Below are 27566 nucleotides of genomic sequence, written 5' to 3' on the forward strand. Positions count from 1 at the left end.
AAAAAGAAGGGGAAGACTCAATGGGGAGCGCAGAAGGAAATGGTAGACACTTTCTGCTTAAGGGGTAGACTCTACATGGAGAGATCAGACACACCCACTGCTGCTAAGGGAATGGACCCAAGCTTGCAAGATGCTGCCAACTTCAGGGAGTAACACTGCTGGGGATACCCACTCAACTAAGGAGTCACTTGTTGGGAAAGCACCAACCTCTCAACCATGCTGATGAACCCAATTCTGAAACCGATCCAATGGCGTGATGCTAAACTCTTTCCAACAACCCAAACTCGGCTGGTCGCCACGGCCTAGGGCTAATGGATATGTTTGCAATGTTGATGCATGAGTTTTTTTTTTTTTTTTTTTTTTTTTTTTTTTTTTTTGCTTTACACAATGCCCCATGATCATGGAAATGCTATGCACTAATGATGCAATATGCTATGCTTATCTAAATGATGAATGCATAAACACACGTCTCCTTCAGAGACAACACCGGGGAACTCCAGGAACTGTGCTGAGGATCCTATAATCACGTCAACTTTCACCCTGCTGGGGAATGACAAACCTTGCTGAGGATGCACTCCATCGAACCCGAACTGCTTGGAGATTACCCTGCTAGGGGAGGCAACCCATTCTTATCTCTACTGGGGATGATTTTCTCCAAACCCGATCCGCTTGGGGATAATAAGTCATGAACAAACTTCAGTCTGAGTACTGGAAACAAACTTCTGGCTTGTCACTTGGGATACCGAGAATGTTTTATGCTTGCATGCGTATGTTTGAATTTTACGATGGCGTAATGCTCCGTGAAAACGGAAATGCTACGCGATTTGGGAGGATGCAATGCAATATGATTCTACATGCAGGGATGCGAAATGCTGGGGAAAATGCCAAGCTGAAGCAAGGAATCCCGTTGGGGAAATGATTATAATCTTCCGGACCCTGGCACTACTGTTGGAGATGCACAGCATAATGAACTATGTGGGGAGATGACCGGCCGCGCGGTGTTCTAGTAATGGCGAGATACCGAGGCTCTGACTGGGGAGAGAACGGCGCTGTAAAACTGTTGTTGGGGAATCAAAAGTGGTTATGGCAACCATAATCTACGGGAGATGACTCAGCAGGGGGAGGCAAACACCGATACGGTACCGAGGTTATGCTTCCAGGAAAGAAATCATCGATCTGGGATTGAAAACATCGATCTGGCATCGAACTCTGAGGAACAGCTGCTTCTGCTGGGAAGCTACAGTCTGGTACTGTCAACTTCGCTAGGGATATACAGTCTGGCACTGTTAACTCTACTAGGGAGTGTATAGTCTGAAACAACCGCTTGGGGGGTACAGTAGTGAGAACCTGCTGGGAATCTTAAGGAAATGCCCCGAGTGTACCTTTACAGCAATTTTAAATGTTCATTGAGCATGTACCTGTAAAGCTCTTGTGTTTCATGATGCAATGTTTATCAAAAATTCGGACGTCATTTTTGCAAACAAAACAGTAAAATGAAAATGAACACAGAGATGTACTGAATAACATGATTTTATTGATTGAATGGCCTCTGAATAGGCATTTACATCAGGAAGCAACCCCTGGAAAGAGGTAATTGCACAAAAGATAAAATATAAATTAATCTAATGGCAATGTGAAATGGATTTCTATTGGGTTCCAATTCTGCTATGACCCGCTCGTCTTCAAGATCTTCCAGATGAGCAGCCTTCTGAAAAGGTGATTAGATTGTTTTCTTCCTTTTGAAAGTTTCCAGTCATCGACACAAGATGAGATTCAGAACTAACTCAGAACGCCGTCATTCGCTTAATCCCTAACTTTTGCCTGGATCGCCCTTTCGGGTTTTCAATCCACCGGGATACCCATTTTTGCCTAAGTTGCCTTTTCAGGTTTTCAACTTACCGGGTGTACGATCTTTTCATTTTTAATCCCTAATTTTTGTCCGAACCTTTTCATTTTCTTGGTTCGTCAGGATGCCCATTTTTGCATGGACTATTCTTTTTACTGTCCAGCGGGTCTATTTTATGCGAAGTATTTTTTAATTGCGTCTGAGTTTATCGGGGAAGTGAAGTCTTCACCATCCATCGTTGCAAGCATTAAGGCCCCTCCATCAAAAACCTTGGTGACAACATAAGGTCCCTCATAGTTAGGAGTCCACTTGCCCCTGTGATCTGTCTGAGGAGGAAGGATCCTTTTCAACACTAAATCTCCGACTTGGAAACCACGAGGACGCACTTTCTGATCAAAGGCTCTCTTCATCCGACTCTGATACAACTGCCCATGACAAATGGCTGCCATTCGCTTCTCTTCGATAAGACTCAACTCGTTGAACCTTGTCCGAATCCATTCAGCTTCGTCTAGCTTGACATCCAACAGGACTCTTAGAGAAGGAATCTCCACTTCAACAGGTAGGACTGCTTCCATACCATACACAAGGGAGTAAGGGGTTGCCCCGGTCGATGTACGTACTGAAGTGCGGTACCCATGCAAGGCGAAGGGTAGCATCTCATGCCAATCTCTGTACGTAACGACCATCTTCTGCACAATCTTCTTTATGTTCTTGTTTGCCGCCTCAACAGCACAGTTCATCTTAGGACGATAGGGGGAAGAGTTGTGATGCTGAATGTTGAAGTTCTGGCACAACTCCTTCATCATTTTGTTATTGAGATTGGAACCATTATCAGTAATGATTCTCTCGGGAATCCCATAGCGACAAATGATTTCCTTCTTGATGAAACAGGCAACCACATGTCTGGTGACATTCGCGAATGATGCTGCTTCGACCCACTTGTTGAAATAGTCGATGGCGACAAGGATGAAGCGATGCCCATTGGAAGCAGTCGGCTCAATCTTTCCAATCATGTCAATGCCCCACATAGCAAACGGCCACGGCGAAGACATCACATTCAGAGGATTCGGCGGTACATGCAGCTTATCAGCATAAATCTGGCATTTATGGCACTTCCGAGCATACTTGAAACAATCTGATTCCATGGTCATCCAATAATAACCCGCCCTCAACAATTTCTTAGCCATTGCATGTCCACCGGCATGAGTACCGAAGGAACCTTCATGAACTTCCTGCATTAACATGTCCGCCTCGTGTCTGTCCACGCATCTGAGCAAAACCATGTCGAAGTTCCTCTTATACAGTACATCGTCTTTGTTCAAGAAGAAACTACCTGCCAATCTTCTCAAAGTCTTTTTGTCATTGTTGGATGCCCCTGCAGGGTACTCTTGATTCTTCAGAAAGCATTTGATGTCGTGATACCAGGGCTTGTCATCAACTACCAGTTCAACAGCAAACACATATGCGGCTCTATCAAGGCGCATAACATCGATACTAGGAACATGGTTCCACCGGAACACCTTGATCATGGAGGATAGAGTAGCAAGAGCATCTGCCATCTGGTTCTCATCACGAGGTATATGATACAACTTTACTGTTGTGAAGAAAGTTAACAGTCTTCTCGTGTAATCTCTGTAGGGGACCAAAGTAGGCTGGAGAGTATTCCAATCACCATTCACTTGATTGATCACTAGAGCTGAATATCCAAAGATGTCCAGAGTCTTGATTCTCAAATCAAAGGCTTGTTCGATACCCAAGATACAGGCCTCGTACTCAGCTTCATTATTGGTGCACTCGAAAGTCAGACGAGCGGTGAAAGGCATGTGGGCACCTTTCGGAGTTGTAATGACAGCACCAATTCCACTTCCTCTGGCATTGACGGCCCCATCAAACGTTAAAGTCCACTTTTCATCTGGATCAGGTCCCTCCCCAACAACTGGCTCTTCACAGTCTTTCATCTTGAGGAACATGATGTCTTCATCTGGAAAATCAAACTTTATTGGCTCATAGTCTTCAATCGGTTGTTGAGCAAGATAGTCTGACAGAATACTCCCCTTGATGGCTTTCTGGGATGTATACTGGATATCATACTCTGTTAATACCATTTGCCAACGAGCAACCCTTCTGGTGAGAGCCGGCTTCTCGAATATATACTTGACTGGATCCATTTTGGAGATCAGTAAGGTTGTGTGAGTCAGCATGTATTGTCTCAATCGCTTAGCAGCCCATGCAAGTGCACAACATGTCTTCTCAAGCATTGAGTATCTCGACTCGCAATCTGTGAACTTCTTACTCAAGTAGTAGATGGCATGCTCTTTCCTACCTGCCTCGTCGTGTTGACCGAGAACACAACCCATGGAATTGTCGAGTACTGTCAAGTACATAATCAGCGGTCTCCCTGGGACTGGAGGCATAAGGATAAGAGGATTCTGCAAATACTCTTTTATCTTTTCAAAAGCCCTTTGACAATCGTCGTTCCACCTGATAGCCTGATCTTTCCTCAGCAATTTGAAAATTGGCTCACACGTGGCTGTTAGGTGAGAGATAAACCTTGCAATGTAGTTCAACCTCCCTAAGAAACCACGGACTTGCTTCTCTGTTTTTGGCTCAGGCATTTCCTGTATCGCTTTCACTTTGTCAGGATCCACCTCAATCCCTTTTCCACTAACAATAAAACCCAGTAGCTTTCCAGATCTCACCCCGAAAGTGCACTTGTTCGGATTAAGCCTCAGCTTGAATTTCCTTAAACGCTCAAACAGCTTCTGCAGATTCAACAGATGTTCTTCTTCTGTCTGAGATTTGGCAATCATATCGTCCACATAAACCTCGATTTCATGATGAATCATATCATGGAATAGAGTCACCATAGCTCGCTGATATGTTGCCCCAGCGTTTTTCAGACCAAACGGCATCACCTTGTAGCAGAAGGTGCCCCACGGGGTTATGAAAGTTGTCTTCTCCATGTCTTCTGGTGCCATCTTGATTTGGTTATAGCCAGAAAAGCCATCCATGAAGGAGAATACCGAGAACTGAGCTGTGTTATCCACCAAAACGTCGATGTGAGGTAATGGGAAATCATCTTTAGGGCTAGCTCTGTTCAGATCCCGGTAGTCGACACACATCCGTACCTTTCCATCCTTCTTAGGTACTGGAACGATGTTTGCGACCCATGGCGGATAATTGGTAACCGCTAGGAACCCTGCATCCAACTGTTTCTGCACTTCTTCCTTTATCTTTACAGCCATCTCTGGTCTTGTTCTTCTGAGCTTCTGCTTGACCGGAGGACAACCTTCTTTGAGAGGCAAGCGGTGTACCACAATGTCTGTGTCAAGCCCTGGCATATCCTGATAAGACCAAGCGAAAACGTCGACATACTCTTGCAACAGTTCAATCAACCCCTTCTTCACATCATCTTCCAAAGCAGCCCCTATCTTGATTTCTTTCTTGGAGTCCTCGGTGCCGAGGTTAATCACTTCAGTAGACTCCTGATGCGGTTGAATGACCCTTTCCTCCTGTTTTAACAGCCTGGCAAGTTCTTCAGGGAGTTCACAGTCTTCATCACCCTCTTCTTCAGCTTGGAAGATTGGGTTTTCGAAGTCGAAACGAGCCATAGCAGAATCGTTATCAATAGAATCCGGTGATGTGCATCTGCATGAGTGATGGTATGTGCTTATGAGTGTGAACAGTGAGTGAAAACTAAACAAAACATTGCCAAATATTTTTATTTTTTTTGAAATTTTGAAAACTGTAAAAATAGAAAGACAGTGAACAAAATATTTGAATGCAAAAGACGTCCTTCATTTATGATAAACAATGCAGGTATTCACATAGATAAGCCCTACAAATGAGTCATTACGCCCTGGGCGGAACGTAAGACTTGGACATGCATGAATAAACAAAGAAAAAATACTCCTCTAGAAGAGTGACTTGGACAACTTCCTCGGAAGACCAATTGTTGATGACTTCACCCGGGATCCTCGGACGCACCCAGTTGTCGATGTCGCAATCACTATCCCCATCTTCATCGTTGATTGCAGAGATCTGGCCGTATTGGATGACGCCAGCACTGGAGAAGGTAATCGGCCCCTGACGAGTCTGAAGTGCTGAAGTTGTAGAAGTCAGCGCTGGTTGATACCCAATCCCGAACTTGTCGTCCTTCATTGGTAACTCCAACAGACGTCCCCAACCGGGAGCAACACCTGAATCCACCAAGGCTTGCGCCTGCTTGAAAGAAGAGATAGGGGCTCCTGCTTTAACCCCTTCCACCGGAGCTGCATCCTTGATCTGAACTGACTCAAAGGCCTGACAGAGAGTCTCATGAATTTCACCTTCTACCTCTACATACTTGAATGTAGCCAGGTTACTGACCAGGATGTCCTCCTCACCACAGACAGTGATAATTCGTCCGTTGACCGGGAATTTAATTTTCTGATGCAGTGTTGAAGAGACTGCCCCAACATTGTGAATCCAAGGACGACCCAGCAGGCAACTATACGAGGGACTGATATCCATCACATAGAAAACGGTGTTGAAGGTTTGTGATCCAATCTGAATTGGCAATTCTACCTCTCCAAACACCGACCTCTTAGAACCATCGAAGGCTCTCACCATGAGATTGGAAGGTTTCAAGATCAAACCTTCTACTTCCAACCTTGACAGGGCTCTCTTGGGTAGCACATTGAGAGAGGAACCTGTATCCACCAGAACATGAGATAACACGGTGTCTTTGCATTCCATTGAGATATGCAAAGCTTTGTTATGGTTGCGTCCAGCTGGTGTTAAGTCAGAATCAGTAAAGCCCAGCCCATTACTCGCATGAACATTCGCAATGATCCCTTCTAGCTGGTTTACTGAGATCTCCTGAGGCACATATGCAACATTAAGGACCTTCAGAAGTGCCTCCCTGTGTGCCTCTGAACACAACAGGAGTGAGAGAATGGATATCTTAGACGGCGTCTGAATCAACTGATCGACTACTTTGTAGTCGCTTTTCTTTATGATTCTCAGAAGCTCGTCCACATCCTTCGCAAAAGTGGGCTCAGAGCCGGCTTGGGGTGCAGAGGTACCCTCATTTACAACTTGCTTGCCTTTGGCTTTCGCCGCAGCATCAACATTATCATCTTGGGTAACCGGTGGTGAGAACAGTCTGCCACTCCTGGTGAATCGCCCGATTCCACCAACATTATCCACTGCGGGACCTTCAACTTCGAGTTCAGACTTTTGACCCTCCTCTACCTTCAAAGGTTGTTCCACCCCATGATCGTGTGTGTATACACTCCCCCCATAATGCCACGGAATGGCCCTTTCACTTGTGAAAGGTAAAGGACCAGTGGTTGTGATTGTCATAGCGGTCGGTCGCACTGGTGGCACTGGTTGTGCTTCTGGCACACTGATCTGATTAGTCGGGTAAAAGATGGTGATAGTAGCGACGTCATAGTCATACTCAGGAATCTCGTTCATTGAAACAAAAACATCCGGAACATTGGAATCAAGTTCAGTTACATCAAAATCAGGCACATTGTTTGGTATATCATCAACAACATTTGGAAACTTAAATACATCAATGGGAAATACACAATCAGCAGGGACAACATCTGTGAATTCTTCAACAGCGTCTTCAAACACCTCTTCAACTACCCCTTCAGACAAGTCTTCAACTTGGAGGGTACCATTGTGAAGCAAAACCTGGATACCCTGTTGCAGCTTCAAGCAATCCTTACCCTGCGTAGCGCATTCCGAACAACCTTTCCCACAACCGGGGAAGACATCGGCCTTCAACAAGCATTCCTTAATTTCCCACAACGGGGTCTTCAACTTCAACACATCCTTAACAGACTTGGCTTCTTCTTCCAGCATATTAACGTTTGCACCACCATGCTGTGGCATGGGATTGTTGACAACATTAGGAGCCGGTGCAAGGCTAATAGCCTTTGAATCAATGAGGTCCTGAACTACGTGCTTAAAAGCTTTGCAGTTCTCAATATTATGGCCAGGTGCCCCAGAGTGGAAGCTACACCTAGCGTTGGCATCGTAACCCACCGGAAGTCTACCAACAGGAGGGGCCAGAGTGCGTAGCTGCACCAGTTGTAGCTGCTGAAGATTGGCAAGCAGTTGAGCGCACGACATTGGAAGAGTGTCGAAACGCCGGTCCATCATCCTCTGCCTCTATTGATAGGTGGGTCTGTTACCTGGTTGTTGTTGTTGTTGATACTGAGCTTGCTGACGTTGTGGTTGCTGTTGTTGGTATTGATTCTGTTGACGCTGTGGTTGTTGTTGTTGTTGTAGTGGTGCTGCAGCCGGAATAGTCACAGCCGCAACATACGGTTGCTGATGATAGTTTTGAAAATTATTCCTCCTGTTTTGATATGAAGACGCAGAATTCACACCCCCTTCCCTCTGCTTCTGTCCTCCCATAAATGGCTTCTTTACCCCAGATGAAGATCCACCTCCATTGTGGCTCTTGTAGGTCTTCAGGTAATTCTCTACCCTCTCTCCGGTAGCGACCACATCAGCGAAGTTGGAGGCATTGCAACCCACCAGACGCTCCAGATAAGGTCCAGGCAACGTATTCATGAACATGTTGGCCATCTCCTTTTCCAACATGGGAGGTTGAACACGGGAAGCTGTCTCCCTCCAGCGTTGAGCGTATTCCCTGAAGCACTCATTGCTTTTAAGAGACAGGTTCCGGAGTTGAGTTCTATCCGGGGCCATGTCTGCATTGTACTGGTATTGCTTCACAAAAGCCTCTGCCAAATCCCTCCAGCAACGAATATGGGCTCTATCCAACCTCATGTACCATTCCAGGGATTCCCCAGCTAGGCTGTCCTGGAAGAAGTACATGAGTAGCTTCTCGTCATCAGAGTATGCAACCATCTTTCGGAAGTAAGCTTGCACATGGGTCTTCGGGCAAGAGCTACCGTTGTACTTGTCGAAGATTGGGACTTTGAACTTTGGTGGGACCCTCACGCCTGGGACCAATCCCAAGTCGGAAACATCTACCCCCAGGGGATTTTGTCATTCTACCGCCTTCAGCCTCTCCTCTAGTCTCCTGAACATGGGATCCATGCCATGGCCCATGCCAAAGTCTTCCGGCAGCATGAACTGATCATATTGATCATCGTGGATGGGTTGTTGATCAGGATTGTTATGTGGGATCGGGACAGGCCCCGGTCCATTAACCTCTGCATTTGGAGGATCAGTCACGACCTCTGGTTGAGTAGTTGCGGGATTTCTTTGTATCATTTGTCTAATCTCTTGCTGTCCCTGCGCTACTCCCTGGACCACGTCCATGAACTGGTTCATACGGACCCTCATCTCAGCAAGTTCTGCTTGTAGATTCTCCATTGCTCTTTGCTGATTTCTGCGGGTACCGTATCGGTGAACTCCTGAATCGGCTATCCTGCTGATGGAACACCAAATAATATGAGAACACCGCGGCGACACCTGTTATGCAAGAATATGCAAGAATGAAATGTTAATGCAATGACATGTTTATCACTTCAAAAAGGTATTCTACCCCCTTGATTCCAGTCTCACGAGAAAATCGAGCCATAAACTTCGGAGATCAGGATGCAATAGAGAGAAGGTCTTCATATAGATAAAATCAAAGAGAATGGCCTTAGCCGATAGTACATCAAAAAAGGATTTCCACAACAAACCCGTGGATCATCACTACACAGCAATAAAGCAAAAGTAAAGGGAGGAACAAAAATCAGGACTCAGCCTCCTGTGTACAAACCATAAGGACTGCTCCTCACTTCAGCCAGTAATGCTATCGTGTCGGGATGATCTGGAGATTCTGTCAAACGCCGGATAAGCAGATTCCTTTGGTGAATAACTCCATCCATCTCGTTGATGTGCTCTCTGTAGTAATTCCCATCATCCTCTCTGAATACCTCTACAAGTCTGGATTTCTTCAAACCTGCCAACACCTTAAGTTCTTCAATTTGTCCTCGAGCCTCATTGAGTTGATCGGTGATGTAACCATTGGTAGAACGAGCACACAGAAGCTCATGGTTCTTCTCTTTCAACAAAGTCTTCAATTTCTCCATCTGACCAGTCAGTTCGGTCACCATCTCCTCCTCCTTTGCCTTCCGAGAATTTGAAAATGCATCCCATCGCTCTTGCCACCCTTCCAATTTACCATAAGCATCCATTAATTGTTTCTTGACTCGCTTCAACTCAGAACTGGATGATCCCAAGGCGTTGTCTGTCTTCCTGAAGAAGTCCACCTCCACAGCTAATTTCCCTTCGGCTTCCCCTCGCAATCTGACGGCTTCCCCTTTCTGATATTCTGCCTCATGGAATTGACGCATATAGTCTTGCAACTTCCCACTCAACTCCGAGTTTTCAATTTGAAGCTCCTCCATGGCTTTCTTCAATTTGTCATACTCCTCTCGGCTCACCATTGTTGACTGCGCAGGAGTAGGTGGATATAGAGGTTCTTCTATAGGAAACGGCAGACCCAACTCTTCGACTCTTCTTTGAAGCCACTCTTCATACTGAGGATAAGTTCTACAATCTCCTTTTCCAAGCACAGTTCTTCCTCTCTTGATCACCTTGAGCCAGGCCTCAGCTGCCTTACGGGATACAGTCAAATCAGGCGAGGAATGGAAAAACAGAGATTCTTCCACATCCTTTTCCAAAGGCGGAGTTCTTAAAGCATATCCAAACTGTCTAACTGCTAGAGAAGGATTATAGTTGATTCCTCCTCTTCTTCCTACCAACGGTACATTTGGGAAATTCCCACAACTGTGAATAATATCTGCCCGAACCAAACTCCTGTCAGACCACCAAGAAATATCTTCAGCCCTCAACCCCATCAATCTCTTCGACCAACTCAACGAGTCCTCGACATCAATGAACGCTCCTGATTTGGGTAGGTGAGAAACGAACCACTTATAAAACAAAGGCGCACAACAATTCACCAATCCTCCTTTTCTATTCTCATTCCTGTGATGCACTGAATGAAAGAAATCTCCCAACAAGGTTGGCACTGGATTACCCAACACAAAAAGGCGTATTGCGTCTATGTCCACAAATTTGGCAACATTAGGGAACAGGACAATCCCATACACACAAAGAGCCAACACAACATTGAAACCCCTCTGGTCACCATCTTCAAGTTTCTTCCTTGCTTCTCCCAGCAAGAAACTCAAATGAAAACCACTGACTCCTCCCTTCTGACATATATTAGCCTTCAAGACTGATTTCCCCAAATATGTGGCCGAAGCAACCATGCTGAGATCGGGCAGAAACTCAGAACTGTAGAACAACAACTGCGACTTGATAGGAACTCTGAGAAAACTGGCAATCTCCTCCAAAGTAGGGACAAAAATATAATCCGGGAATGTGAAACACCTCAATGGAGGGTCATAGAACTGCAGCAGTGTAAAGAGAGCATCGTGTTGATCTTTGGAGAGAACCGTGACGAAGCTTAGAATCAAACCGTAATCCTTCCGGAATCCTTCTAGAGAATCGTGATCCATTGACTTCATCAGTTGTTGAATAGGCTCCAAACAAACCACTGGAAACTTGTAAGCGACGTGTCTCTTTCTGCCAATATCCATCTCAGGAGAACCAGAAAACCCCGACCGGAATCAAGAAGAAGATGTAAACCCCCTAATAATGGATAAACATGTATTAAATGATATGAATGCAAAAATGATGTGATGCAATGCAGTGACATGGAAACCAGGACTGCTGTATCTGCTTGAACATCTGTCGGGTTGCACTGGCTGAAAAGAAACCCACTGAGGAAAATAATACAAAACCAAAACTTTGCTCCAGAAAACCGGGTTGGTTGGAGGTTAAGGTTTCCTGAATTTAGCCCGCCCCTCACTGGTAGGTTCTAAGAACAGAAGTTTGTCAGCTTCAGCCCTTCAGTCGAGAATAATACGTTTACCACTGAAGGTTTGGCATTATTACGGGATAAAAAACCTCTGCTGACTCCCCTCAACAGGACATCCTAAAGCAAGTTCCCAGTCTCGGGGTCCTCGGATTGAGCAGCGAGAATGCGCCCACCAGAGCTAACATAATCACGTCTCGGAGGAGAGGCCTCGACTGAGTTCTCGGGAAATGGTCACCAGAGTCGATGATTTCTAGAGGAATATCTGTCGTTATGGAACACCCATAGGACAGAATATATCCAAAAGAAACCTCGTCTGGAATGTGGGTCTCATGAACGACTTAACGTAGCAACATACCACGCAAGCCTCATGACTATCCACTCTAACACCTATGTGTACACTCAAGCCTGGGTAGTGGGCTTATCTCTCATAGAACAGTCCCAACCCAACAAACAAACAACCCACAGATACAGCAAGCATATGTACATGAATGTAATAAGGTAAAGCAGGTAAATGCTGAAAATAAATAACTGTACAAAAGAATAAACACCCAACAAACAAGAAACCTACAAAATCTAGGAGGGACTCGCTTAGGGAAACCAGGTCCCCAGCAAAGTCGCCAGCTGTCGCAACCCGAAAAATACGGATGGTGCGAAAAAACAACCGGCGAGAAAGAAATGACAGAAGAGTCGCCACCGTGCGTTATTTATCCCAAAGGAGGGAAAGGAAACGCTCGAAGTAAACCTGGAGAAAGAAAAGGAAAAGACAAGGTCTCGCAACCAAATCTTGGGTTCGGGAGTCGATTATGCGAAGGGAAGGTATTAGCACCCCTACGCATCCGTAGTACTCTACGGGATCCAATCTTGTTGTTTCTTGTCTAAAGGGTGTACGTTTATCTAATGTACTATTTACTAAAAGGGTCAAGAGAAAAATGACTCGCACGGATGTCGCATCCACTGCATACGTATCTCATCTGGAGATGAGAATCAGAGTCTTCGTAGCTCGGGTACCTATGGGTTAAAGAGGAGTGTGCTCGCTAAGACGTCGCGTCTTATGCCTACGTATCTCATCGGGAATGAGAATCAGAGCAAAACGTAGTTCAGCTAACTACGGGAACAAAGGTCTCGATTGCAACTAGGGCAAGAGAAAGGGGAGGTCTCGATCGCAACGAGGGCGAGAGAAAGGATCGCAACAAGGGCGAAAGCAAACAAAGATTAGTTGTTAGTCGTTAGTCAAACTCGGCAAGATATCGCATCTCGTGCCTACGTATCTCATCTGGACATGAGAATCAGAGTTGCCGTAGTTCGGCTACACGCACACAAACAAACACAGGCAAAGGCAAACGTGGAGCCTAACTGCCAATCACTGGACTTACATCAGCATCCAAACCAAACACACAAAAAAGGGGCAAACGTGGAGCCCGACTGCCAATCACTGGACTTACATCAGCATCCGAACCAAACACACACAAAGGGCAAACGTGGAGCCCGACTTCCAATCACTGGACTTACATCAGCATCCGAACCGAAACACACACAAAAGGAAAAGAAAGGTGCCCGGAGTGGTCTCGCACGACCACCTGCCTACATACCTCGTCTGGAACAAGGATCAGGGCGATGTAGTTCCCCTACATAGGGGTTGCCATCTGAACATGGACTTACAAAGGAGGACACCAGTTGTGTCAAAGGAGAGTGGGCAATGTGTTCACGTCCTAGCAGTAGGTGTCGCAGCTCGCTGAATCGAGACTTAGGCAGTTACCTCTTTGCAATAGAACGGACTACATGCCACAAGATCGGAGACGCTCGGAAAGGTCTAGAAATGGGGAAGCTCTGCCCTAGAGTTGTCATGCAATGTGTACTTAAGTGTTAGGATTTACAAATGGGAATATCTACCTAATGTTAGCACGCAAAGAAAATGGGGATTCTAACTATGTTATCATACAAAAAGATATGGGAATCCTACCTATGTTATCATGCAAAGGGTTCTATCTAATGGGTGCTACCTAATCGGAACAAGAATCGACGAATGGAGCAAGGAGAAGTGTTAGGGATAAGGGTAGATGGCGACGCATGAAGCAATCGACTTACAAGGTTGATGGCGATGCATAAAGCAATCGACTTACAAGGTTGATGGTGATGCATAAAGCAATCGACTTACAAAAGGGTGGATGAATACGTGCTGGTTCTGTTAGGTTTTGAAAAATGATTACTCGACGTTGGATCGAGGTTTTGATCTTGTTTTGAAATGGTTATCGGATGTTCATTTTAATTCTTGTATTAACAGATGAATAAAGAATGAAAGAAATAAATATTATACATTCATGGGAGAGGGATACATTTGTTATGAATGGGGGTTGTCATGGCAATCAAACAATATAAATACATGTCTCATACACCATATAAGTAGGCCACAGTTAATCAAACAATTAAGATATAAACAAGTATATAATCGAATCAAACGATTGAAGAATGAAATAATGAAGCATTAAACAATGTATGAGTGTAAGTGCAAGGGACATGTCTCATTGTAAGAAAGCTCAAGAGTAAGCTATGTGAGGTTGATGGCGATGCTTAAAAAGCAATCGACTTACAAGGGTGTAAAAATGGGCTCGATATTAAATCGAGAAAAGTGTGATTTTTATAGTTTGAAAAAGAAATGGTTTTTGAACTAAATTCAGATACAATAACTACGCATTATTAGCACATGAAATTATAATAAGCATAAAAAGAGATGTTAACAAAATACTAAAAGAATAAAAAAAAATGCTAAAGGAAAATAAAATCAAATAAAAAGCAAAAAGTGTCACACATGAGTATCGAACCCTCTCCACCTAATATTATGCAACTAAACTCTCTCCACTAGGCCACTCAATACTATCTGCTATTGAGATACTACCATAAATATATGAACTGGGCTAACAGATTTAAAATAAATAATAAAAACAACAAAACAAACTTTTTATGGATTTTTTATTATCTCTGTTCAAAAACAAAATAAGCTAAGTAAATAAAAAGTAAATAATAATAATAAAAGAAAATAAAAACATATACATTTTTCTGATTTTTGTGTTAAAAATGAAATAAATTAAATAATAAAAGAATTAATTAAAAAGAAAAAAAGAAAATGGAAACAGAAGCTCGTCTCCCTTACTCTCTCTCACCTTACGAGCTCAGACCTTCCCCAACAATGGCATCCTTACGCACTCGCCCCTCTCATCCCTCTTATGACGCCGCTCATCAACGAAACCCTCTTACTTCTCAAAACCCAACGAATCAAACCCTCTCAACTTTCACAAATATTTTCAGACAACAAGCTAGGAGAAAAATAGAGAGAAAGAAAGAAAAGTCCTTACAAAATGTCGCAGTGGTGGCGGTGAAGAACGTACAGATGCTGGCCTCCAGGTAATCAATCTTGGGATTTTTAGGGTCTCTTCTCAGATTTCGCCTCCCAGTTCTTTGTTGTTCTCTAGGGTTTTCTTTGGTCTCTTTTCTGCCTCTAGGTCCTTGTTGCTTACTGATTCATTCTCCTTTTATATTCTGTGAATTAGGGTTACAAATTGGGTCTTTGCTGTTCAAAAGGAGTGTTTCTGCAAAGCACTTTGGATGCTCAGACACAGAATTACCCTACCCATGTTAGATTCAAGAAAAGGTATCCTTCACACACTTTCTTCTCTGCTTTGACCTCATACCAATTTGGGATGTTTTTGGACTTTGCCCTCTGACTGTTGGTTAATGATTTTGCACTGTAGGTTTTGCAAATTGACTGATTAATGTGTCCCTTTTTACCGCAGTAAAAAATGGTGAGCTTGGTTTGACTTGGGATAATGGATATTTTGAAGAGTGATTGTTAATGGTTTTAATACAAAGACTGGCTGCAGTAGTTACATGATAAATTGGAATTAGGAGATGAGGTTATCAGATCAAAAGTAATCTGCTGAAATGGTAATTGTTAAAGGTAAGTGTGCTTGTGCTTTGGTTTTCTTTGAATTGTTATGGCTAAAGTTAGTGGTGGAAGAATGATGAATGAAATTGTGGCAGATGGTTTTGTTGTAGGATTTGTGTTACATTTGCTAGGTTTGTGGTTGGACTGTGAGCAGGGAGGCTTCCTTGTCGCAGCTTGACGTTGCTTCAGGTTGTAGACTGACGTGGAAGGTTTGTGCATGAATTTATTGACTACATCAAGTCTGCAACAGGTTCCAAGTTATCACTGCTAAATTGTAAGCCAATGCACTGCTGTTGAATTGTCATGGAGGGTTGTTATCCATTAAACTGTGGCCTACTGTAACTGTTTGTTGCGTATTTTTTATTGCTGCAGCTTCCTGATGATCATTGTGTGCTGTAGGCCCAAGTTTGGCTATTGCAACATACCCTGATCTTCACTTCTTTTGTTTGGTTGATGGTGATTAACTGCAATTCATGCCTTGCCTTGCTTCACTAGGCTTCTAATATTTTAACCCGGTACTACTTCCCACCATCTGCTCTTGCCTCGACTTGCTTTATCATGCCTTTACCTGAAAATTGATTGTGTTGGCCATGCTGTTATTCATCTTGCAGGTTTGATGGCTGCATCTGAGAGATCATTTGATTTTCATGAGACTGTACTGAAGTAACTTGAGATTGTGACTGTTGCAGGGATAAGTGGAACAAATCCTCTTAACTCAAAGTCCTCCCACAAAGCCAGACGGTTATCTGTTTCCCCTTCTTCATACCTACTCATGTTATTAAAGCAAGTCTCCTCTTCATCCCCAATAGACATAGGCCCAACTGAAAGAAGCTTGTTCAAGAAGGAAATACAATGATTCCAAAATTTTGATCTAACAGTTGATTGATTCTCATCCACATCATTGCCTGCAGCAAGATCGGGACAACATGCCAACCACTCAACAAAAACCAAAATGCCTGGTAGAAGAAAACTACAAGAAGGATCATGCAACTGCACGCATCTGTCTATAATAATACTCATCAGTTCGAAAGCTGCAGTGAATGCATTTTGAAGTAGAACAGCCCGCTGTACAATTTCTGCATAAGTTTGACCTTCAAATTCCTTCTTCGCATTATGAACTGTAAAGACGATAATGGAAATATTTCTGACAATGGCAAGACCATTCTCAAGAGCATCCTGGCCAAAATTAAGTTCTTCATCTTGACCTGAAGACAGAAGCTCGCGCAGGCCATTGCTAATAAGAGAGAGAACTTCAGCGAGGGTCTCAAGACTTGTACGAGTGAACAAGGTTCCAATTAGACGTACAAAGCGAGTACAGAACAATTTGTAAGTCTCCTGTAAGTTGGATGCTCCTTCCTTTCCAGGATATGCTTCCACACCATTACCCCTAGTCACAAGTTTTGCTTCTATCTTCCCTCTTCCTTTGCCATCTAACTGTCCAGAAGATTCCTTGACTGCAACAGCTTTAGCATCACCAGAAAGCTGAGAGTAACTTGGTCGATTCTTCTCAAATGCAACTATTAAATTTCCTCTAGCAGTTGTAAATGGACTATCCATAGCCAGACTCCGAAAATAACGATAAATAAACTGCCAGCTCATCACCAGAATATGAAGCCAACAAAACAAGCTGATGGTGGGGATTTCCACTTGAAGGCCAGATAGATGCAGCCAGTTGCTTCTGAAAGGAATGTCTTCAACTGCTGCCTTATTTTAGTTATCCGCTCAAGTCGTACAGAACCTTTCCCTCCCTGAGGTGATTTTGAGCTTGCAGACGAAATAGCAGCATCAAGATCCACAAGTGCTCTAGGTTTGGAAACCTTCAAAATAGGTTTAACTGGCTTTTCATTACTCATAACATCATCACTCTCTGCAGGACCAAGTTTTGAAACACCATGAGATCTAAACCTCAACTGCCCAATCTGCCCAGTAAGAACTCCGAGAACATATGATCCTGGTTTCTGGGGTGGTAGATCCAAGGCAATAGTATTCCGACCAGGGTGTAACACAATAGTTGTAGAACTCTTCAACGCCTTTACACCTTCGTCAGGATCCCTGTCACATAACTCTAATGGAGGTCCAGGATTTCCAGAAAATATAATTAAGGATGACACATCAAGAGTTGCAGGTTCTTTCATTTCCCTAGTAGTGCCATCTACCGATGAAGTTATCATGCAGTTTTCCTTTGGGTGATAACTTACACTTGTTACCACTGAGGCATGAGCCCTGAATTTTGACACAACAGATGCATCTACAAGATCCCAGAAATAGACGAAGCCATCCACAGAGCCACCAGTTACATGAGCATCCGTATTAGTAAGGCAGCAATCCAATTTGTATGACTGAATAGTGTGACCCCTATATTCTTGTAACAGTTCACCTGTGGTTCTGTCCAAAAGACGCACAGTAGAGTCTAGGCAACCGGCTAGGATGCAGTTGCCATCATTTGACTTTGATATACAGTTGACAGATTGCCCAAAGCTATCAGATATTTCTCTGCCAATACGAATATCAAATGTCCGAACAGTTCCATCAACACTTCTTCCAATAATTTCAGTTTTTTGTTAAACAGACAGACATCACACTGTCTGCAAATGTGTCAATAACCTGTATTGGCTCAGTGCTGTGGGATCTGCAGTCCCAAGCGCGCAATGATTGATCATAGCCTGCTGAGACTACAACAGATGAATACTCGTTGAATTTTACACCATTTACCTCACCATCATGGCCACGAAACTTTCTTATCACACATCCAGTAGCAACATCCCAATAGAAAACCTGCCTATCTCCACCACAGGAACATAACTTGGAGTCGTCCGACGTAACGTGGACGTCGCGAACTTCACGGCCATGCGGTTTATAGGTTTTGATATGGATGCCACTAATAGATTTTTCTTGTGGAAATTGCAGCTGGTGTGTAATCACAGGTGAAGCAAAAGCAGGTCGGGTGAAGTAAGACTTTGCCTCCATAATGCAGATGCCTCATTGTTGCTGTTGATGATGATGACATGATGAGCTTGATGATTCCATTACAGTTCAGGATAATTATATGGAGTTTCAAAGTCTGGATTGTTCCTCATATTCCATTATCTCACTGAACTATTGGCATGATGATTAATGTGGTATGCTGTCCCAAACTTCAACCGGGCCAATGTTCCGGCAACAGGTAAGATACTTCATGGTTTTATGTATTGAACAGCTGAGTTTGTCATGTGTGTTGGCTTCAATGTGCGCTTCAAGGTATCTCAGGTCATGTTTATGTGATTGCAGGACATGTTTGGCCAGATGGAGTTAGGGTTGGAAGTGCAGCAACACATATGACATGGTGGACATGAAATTGAACATGAGTCAAATTACTTAAAAATGAAGAAACCAAGCAAAAGTATATCAAATCAAAACCTTTGGATGAAGCATCAAGGCCAAATGGGTTAGATTAGGTTTTTGATGGTCAAGAAATGGGGAGGTTGACTTTGGTCAAAGTTGACCAAAAAGTCAACTGTTGACCAAAGTCAACAATTGGTCAAAAATGCATTTTTTTTTGGTATTTTCTTTATGATTTCCTTGTAAATGGATATTCTATTATCGGTTAGGATGAAAATTAAGGTCTGAGGAATTTGGGTTGACTTTGGTCAAAGTTGACCAAAAAGTCAACTGTTGACCAAAGTCAACAATTGGTCAAAATGGTCAAGACTTGTATTTTCTTGTGTAGAATCAAATGTAATGGTTTAGAATGATGTGAAATGAATTGAAATGGTTTGAAATTTGATTTGAGATTTGGTTTTACCATTGGTTTATTTATAACTTGAATGTTTGACTCTTGAAAAGAAAATAACTTGACTGATAATGAACGGAACCATGAAATGAGACCATAAGGTTAGGGTTTTGGCATAGTATCCATGAACCAATAACATGACTAGAAAGTGGCTTGAAACACAAGAAACTTGGTTGTTCAGATGACCCAGACCATAGATATATCCACAATCACAACACCATGACTTTGGATCAAAACCACAATCCTCATACAAAACCAAAGTAAAGTTAGGCCAAGCATGCCACACAAACATAAAAAATTCAGGAGCAAAATCGGAGTATGACAGTGTGTGACATTGTATTCAATCAACAGTAGTTTCAACCAACCCTGTTGAGAACAACTACTACCAGCTGCTATATATTCAGCACAAACACCATTTTCATCTTTCAAATGTGTAGGAGCAGGTGTCCTTTCACTCTCCATCCCAATCTTCTTAACATTTTTCTTGGCACTTTTGCTTTGAGATAGACAGATAGGCTCTTCTATCTGCTTGACTTGTAGCCCAAGTCCAACAAAGCTCTTTCCAACTTCAGACTGCATATGACTAGCAACATGTTCAACCATCTGATCCGACCTCCTGTCTATTTGAGCCATCATGAGCTTTTCTCCTTTGGAAGTGATGTCAAGTCTGAGTTTCTGGTGTGACATCCTTGTCTGACATTTCCTACAGACTTTCAATTTGGGAGTTCCTCTAGCAGATATAATCATCTTCATCCCTTTCTCTTTGACTAAGGTACATTTTAAGGAGCAACCAATTCGAGACCTCCACATGTAACAGTTGTCTTTGGTTCTGACTCCATTCATGATCACATCACTTTCTTTGTTGGTAATCAGACATTCAGTTTTAGTGAAGTTAACATTTAGTCCTTGGTCACAAGGTTGACTGATGATTATTATATTTGCAGTCAAGCCTTTAACAAGTAGGACCTTGTCAAGTTCTGGAACTCTAGGGCAATCAAGCTTACCTATCCCTTTGATTTCACCCTTTGCTCCATCACCAAAGGTTACATAGCTTATGGCATGAGGATGAAGGCCAGTTAGCAGGTCTTTGTTTCTAGTCATGTGTCTGGAGCACCCACAGTCAAACTACCAATCTTCTTTGGCTGAAAGTCGGAAGGGATTGTGAGCTATTAGACTTGTAACATTTGTCTTAGGAACCCATTGCTTCTTGTTGACAGGCCTGTGCTGTTTGGGTCTGGGTTGATAGTGAGTATGATGATGAACAGGGCTAGGATAACCATACAGCTTATAGCAGAAGGGCTTCAGGTGGCCAAATTTTCCACAGTAATGACATTTCCATCTTTGGTGTTTTCCTTTCTGCTGTCTTTCCTTATGATGTTGTGACATATGATGTGACATCTCAGGTTTGCTTTTAATATGGCTGCACTTAGGTTTGGATTTAGGTTTGCAACCAGTGTAATTGCACTCAGACTTAGATCCATTATACCCAATGCCAGATTTGTCTCCTGTTATTTGGCCAGTTTGAGGAATCTTGTCTAAGGAGTCAGATCCATTGTTTAACCTTCTTACATACTTGGTTATCTCTTCTAGTTTAGAATTCAAGAACATAGCTTCAGTTTTTAACTTGGAGATGGTTTCCACATGCTCTGCCTTCTCATTCTCCAGCTGTATTATCACTTTCTTCTGGCTTTGACTTTCATCTAGCTTGGCATTCAGAACCACTTCTTCTGTTTTGAATTTGGAGATGGTTTCTAAGTGTTATGCTTTATCATTCTCAAGTTGAGTTATTACCTTCTTCTGGCTTTCAACCTGTTTACACACCTATGCACTTTTGTGACACAACTTTCTGTAGGTAGTGGCCAACTCTTAAAAGGTTACTTCATCACCACTTGAGTCTTCATCAGAACCCCATCTTCCAGTCAAGGCAGTCACCAAGTTTACAGACTCTTCTGTTTCACTCTCATTAGACCAAGTGGCAGCAAGACTCATCTTCTGCTTCTTGAGGTAGGTTCCACATTCAGTTCTAATGTGTCTATACCCATCACATTCATAGCACTGTACTTCTTTTCCTTCTTTGGGCTTATCATCTGACCTTGTTCTTCTTCCAGCATTGTTGGATTTACTGATGTCAGATGCGATGTTCTTGACATTAGCCTTAGATCTTACATCCATCTTTTTCGACAGTCTTTTGAACTGTCTTCCCAGCATTGCTACATCATTGGCCAGGTCTTCATCAATATCCTGACTATTTTCCTCCTCTGTGTTTGACATGAAGGCCATGCTTTTGGTTTTCTTTTCAGAACCATCATGCATTCCCATCTCAAATGTTTGGAGGGAACCAATTAGCTCATCAACTCTCATGTTGGAGATGTCTTGAGACTCTTCTATGGCTGTCACCTTCATAGCCAATCTCTTAGGGAGTGACCTGAGTATTTTCCTTACTAGATTTTCATCTGACATCTTCTCTCCCAGGGCTCCTGAGGCATTAGCAATTCCAAGGGCTAGATCATCCTTCTCCTTAGTCCATTGTTCTTTAGGCTTCTTGTTAGTTGTGGCTTCTCCTTCCTTAGTAATTACTGGATGTACCCAGCCTGTTAACACAACCTTCCAAGCCTTATTATCTAAAGATTTTAAAAAAGCTACCATTATAGGTTTCCAATAGTCATAGTTAGATCCATCCAAGATTGGTGGCCTATGAACAGATCCTCCATCTCTTTCCATTGTACCAGAAAGTATTGTCCCTAGATCTCACCCAAAACCGAAGCATTATGCCTTCTCTAATACCAATTGAAATTCTGGTATCAGATATAAGATGTCGAAGGTAATGTCACGACACTAATATCTGAGTAAAACAAACAGGATAAATATAAAGAATAGTAATGCAAGAGACACAAGCAATTGTTAACCCAGTTCGGTCCAACTCACCTACATCTGGGGGCTACCAAGTCAGGAGAGGAATCCACTAAATAGAATCAATTCAAAGACTCTCTGTACACTTCAAAAAGTTACAATCTTTCTCACCTAATCTCTACCCATGCGACTTCTACCTAAGCACCCTTAGATATGAGAGCCCACTCACTCCCACTCAATCACACCTGTGATTTTAAACAACAATTCCTTGTGAAAAGAAGACACTTTTCAATAACACACACTTGATTTTGCTTAGCTGATTTAATAAAGTAGACACACACTTGATCTTGCTTAATAACTTTGATCAAGTAGACACACACTTGATTTTGCTTAACAACTTTGATCAAGTAGACACACACTCTTGCTTACAAGCTTAGAGTGACAAATTACAACCCACAAATCAGACCAATTCAATCATCTATGGATGAATTGAATGGCTAACAAGTCTCATGACTAAACAAGACACAAACCCTTATATTCTCTCAATATTTCGCTCAGTATCGGTTGTGTAACAAATCAGGTTTTCCATGTCCTATTTATAGAAGCATTCAGCTGGACTTGGACATCTTGAAAACCCTAAAACTATTTTCCAATTAAATCTTCTCATGACAGCTGGTTAGATCTCTTTGGAAAATAAGTAAATCAGGTTGTAATCAATGATTGAATGCGCCTGCAAATCAGATCTTCAATCATACATAGATTGCCATTAAATGCGCAATCACAAAACACATAACATTCACCCTGAATGTTCTGTGTACAGGATGTCATGACATCGGGTCTGACATCCTGGATCAATCCTGCATAATTATATTTTTTAAACTTCGGCAGGTACTGTAGCAGTGTATTCGTCACCATTGGAAATATTAATTAGAGCCAAGGTAAATCTTACAAAGTCGAGTCGCCACCGCACTTCTATTTATCCAAAGGAATGGCTAGAAAGCGAACAAAAGCCTATAAAGTTTTACAAACAAAACTAGTAAAAGAAGGTCAGAGATCTGGGTAAGGGGGTTGGTTATGTCATGGGAAGGTGTTAGGCACCTACAACATCCTAGGTACTCCTAGGGAGCCCTTTTCACAACTTGTTGTAAAAGTTATTGTTTATGAAATTCTTTATGTGCAAACATAATTGAAGAGATGCGAAAAGAATGTACAAGTTATTTACATTTTGTGTTTGGATGGATGAACCCATTGCCTACGTACCTTTTCATGAAAGATAAGGATCAAAACGCCGTAGTTCGGCTAAAAGATTTCCAAAAAGATGAGTGGGTTGATTTTAAACAAAAGCCTTAAGGTCTTTCATCATCAAAGGGAGAACACTCGACCTATGCAACCACAAGTCCACCATGTGAGAATAGCTTCGACATGCTAGTGAGGGGTTAACCCTATAATAAGCATGGAAGTCTTACAATTCTACCACTAAGGACAAGGCGAGATTCACATCAACCACTAAGATAATTCAGATCTATGGCTAATGCATGAAAACTTGATTAAGAAGTGGACAAGGCCACAAAAGCAATTAAGTGAGTGGAATTAACCAATTAGAAGTATTCACAAAGGTAGTCAAAGTTGACATTTAAAGTTCAATTCAGAAGAAGTATTCTGAAAATGAAGTTTGAAAATCAAAGGCCTAAGGCCTAGGTTTCTAGTTTTGAAAACAAGTGAAAATGTTTGCACAAAAGTTTTCTGGTTTGGGTTATGGATCAAGGTTAAGCATGCAAAAGAGGGTGAAGGTTAAGGGACAAAGCCACAGGCAGGATTGCTTTCTCAAAATCTTAGAAATGATTCAAGTAAGTTCCTTTGGAATTAGGCAACACAAAGCAATAAGCAAATAAGCAAGAGTCTCATAAGAGAGCAACAAAACTGGAAATGGAGTGCCAATCAATGGTCTTACATCCAACTCCAAAACAGACGGGAAACAGATAGCCAATCAATGGTCTTACATCTAACTCCACAAAGCAAAACAGGAAACAGATAGCCAATCAATGGTCTTACATCTAACTCCACAAAACACCATAGGAAACAGATAGCCAATCAATGGTCTTACACCTGACTCCACAAAACAAAACAAATAACAAATGCAAAAGCAATATGCAAAAACAATATGCAAAGACAATATGCAAAAACAATATGCAAAAGCAAACACAAGCAATCACATCAATCAATTAGCACACTCTATACACAATCAAGAGGCTCAGACAAAGTTGGGCTTTAGTCAAGGGGTCATATCAACCTCGAAAAACAAGTCGGGCTTTAGTCAAGGGGTCATATCAACCTCGACAAACAAGCCAAATGTATGGGTACTGAGGCTCTTAACCACTGACATTGGCCGTCAGGGTGAGCAGATGAAGGGTAATGAGGGTTAGACCTCATAGCTCTTAACCCTGGCCTGGGTGACCTTGAATCAAAGAAGGTGTGGGATTCCAGAAAGGGGGACTCTACTCCACATGACTGACTCTATATACAAGATTTTGGGTTAGGTTTAAAAGCTTCAGCACGTAGTGCGGGCATAATGAACGACTCCAACGATTAGCAGGGGATTGATTGCAAATCCCTTCTATCTGCCAATTGCCTCTTCACTTAGGAGGACTTAAGTCACATGCCTCGACATGGAGGTCTTTAGCACAAAAGTAAACAATCACAGACATTGCCTCTTAAGGAGGACTTCAGCCAAATGCCTGCCAAAGGAAACGACAGGGCTTCCAGACTGCATGGAGTTAGAGAGGTTACCTAAGTGGTATACCAACCACAAGCAAAGCAAAGCTCAGATAATGAGCTTAAGCGGCTAATGTACCTGTATGAAAAGCTAAACAATCAGTATTCACATTCAGGCAAACAACTAACAAACAACAGTGTTACAACTTCCAATATGTACAACATGCAAGTCATAAAAGGCAATCATTCAAGTGAGTCCACCACCAAAAGACCTACAACACAATCAAAATTAGTTAAACAAAGTAAATTGCATCTCAAGCAAGGAGATCACATCATCCGTTAGAACTAATTGCTTGAACCTGAAAGGCAAAGCTCAAAAGGTGAGTACAAACCCCTAGTGAAAAGCCTAGGGTCAAAGGTAAAACAAAAAGTCAAAACAGAAGTTGATATTCAACAAGAAGCATCTTTAATCAAGCAAGAACATTGTCGCATTACGCGAAAAACCGGCGGGAAAACAAAACAACAGAGCCGCCACCGTGCGTTATTTATCCCAAAAGAGGGAAAGGAAACGCTCGAAGTAAATCTGGAAAAGACATGGTCTCGCGACCAGAGAGAGATGGGATCGGGAGTCGGTTATGCGAAGGGAAGGTATTAACACCCCTATGCATCCGTCGTACTCGACGGGATCCACGCACAAAAGCAAGGATAAAGGTTGCTAAAAACTGCTCAAACAAACATCAAATACTGGCTGGAAAGAGACGCAGAAAACAAAAGAAACTAACTCGGCAGGATATCGCATCCTGGGCCTACGTAGTCTGTCAGGCACAGACATCAGAGTCGACGTAGTTCGGGACAGGGGAAAGTGTGCTCGCTAGGATGTCGCATCCTATGCATACGTATCTTCTCGGACTAAAGAAGAATCAGAGCACTCGTAGCTCGGCTAACGCACGCCAAACAAAACACAAAGAGGAAACAGGAAACCGACTGCCAATTGCTGGACTTATGTCAGACTCCACACAAACAGGCAAACATGGAGATCGAATGCCAATCGCTGGGCTTACATCAGACTCCGAACCAACAAACACACACAAAGGAAACCAACTGCCAATCGCTGGACTTACGTCAGACTCCGACAAAGAAACACGCACACAGGAAACCATCTGCCAATCGCTGGCCTTACGTCAGACTTCAACCAGAAAAGGAGAAACAACTCACACAAACAAAACAAAAGGGCGCCCAGAGAGATCAGCTCATCTCCTGCCTACGTACCTCATCTGGTATGAGGATCAGGGCGACGTAGTTCCCCTACGCAGGGAAAGAACTTCTAACCTAACCAGAGACTGGGAAATGACAAACTAGAAGGGAGACTAACTCGAGCCTAATAGTTATCATGTAAATTCACCATGGTCCTAGGTTGAAGTTTCTATCTAACTTGCACAGGGAGCAAGCTATCCTAAACAGCACAGAGAAAACACAATCACAAATAGCACACACTATATACAAGCAAAGTGGGATCACACAAGGTTAGGCTTTAGTCGAGGGGTCATGTCAACCTCAACAAACAAGTCACTGTATCAGGGTGATGTTAGCTCTTAACCCTAACATTGAGAGTTAGGGTGAAGCAGATGAAGTGGGAAGTGAAGATAAGACTTCACAGCTCTTATCCCTGGCCTGGGAGAGCTTCAGACAAATGAAAGTGTGGGAGTTCAGAAAGTAGGAACTCTTCTATCCACATATGACTGACACTACATAGATCTTGGGTTAATATCCACAATGCATCAACACAAGGTGTGTGAGCAAAGTGGATGACACACTGAGTAGCAGGAGATGGATTAGACATCTCTTTTATCTGCCAATTGCCTTATCAAAGGTCTTTTCCTGCTTAGCACAAAGATAAACAAACACAAGCATTGCCTCTTAAGGAGGACTTCAGACAGGTGCCTGCCCAAGTAACAGGACAGGTCTTCCAGACTACATGAAGTCAGTGAATTATACCTTAATGCTTAAGCAATCAAGCAAAAACCAAGAGCAAGTTCAAAAGAACTTAAGCAACTAATGTACCTGAAAACAATCTAACTTAGTCAATACACAACTCAAAAAGTCAAACAGACAGTTAAATGGTCAACAGTCAACAGACATTGACAAACAAGCAAAGCAACCATGTGCAAGGCACAAGCTCAACTCAAATGAGCTAAAAGCCACCTACAAAACAAGTCAAGATTAGTCAACATCAACCAAATAATCCAACTCAAGCAATGTGAATCAATCCCCTCATGGCCATATGCTTCTTATCCTGAAAACAAAGCTCAGACATAAGCACCAACCACTAGGACAAGGCCTAGGGTCAAAGATGGAGAAATAGTTCAAAACAGAAAATGAAAATTGACATGAATCAAACTCAACCAATTAAGAACACAATACAAAAGGTCTCATGTCAATAGCATCAACCAAATTCATTTCACAAGTCAAATAAGGCAAGGCATGCAAGTTCTAAGCTCATTGAAGCAACATAATGAACAAATCCACATTAATTCCAAAATGACTCAATAAATCTCAATAAAAATCATGGCTAAACATCACACATAATAGGATCAACACA

At 42.7% G+C, this 27566-nt stretch overlaps 1 pseudogene; it reads right to left on the reverse strand.

The window, feature by feature from the left end:
• Positions 1 to 16266: 16266 nt before the first annotated feature.
• LOC127096194 (uncharacterized) lies at positions 16267 to 18603 on the reverse strand (annotated as a pseudogene).
• Between the last annotated feature and the right edge of the window lie 8963 nt (positions 18604 to 27566).

This window comes from Lathyrus oleraceus, chromosome 6 (genome assembly GCF_024323335.1).
Source record: "Lathyrus oleraceus cultivar Zhongwan6 chromosome 6, CAAS_Psat_ZW6_1.0, whole genome shotgun sequence".
NCBI lineage: Eukaryota > Viridiplantae > Streptophyta > Magnoliopsida > Fabales > Fabaceae > Lathyrus > Lathyrus oleraceus.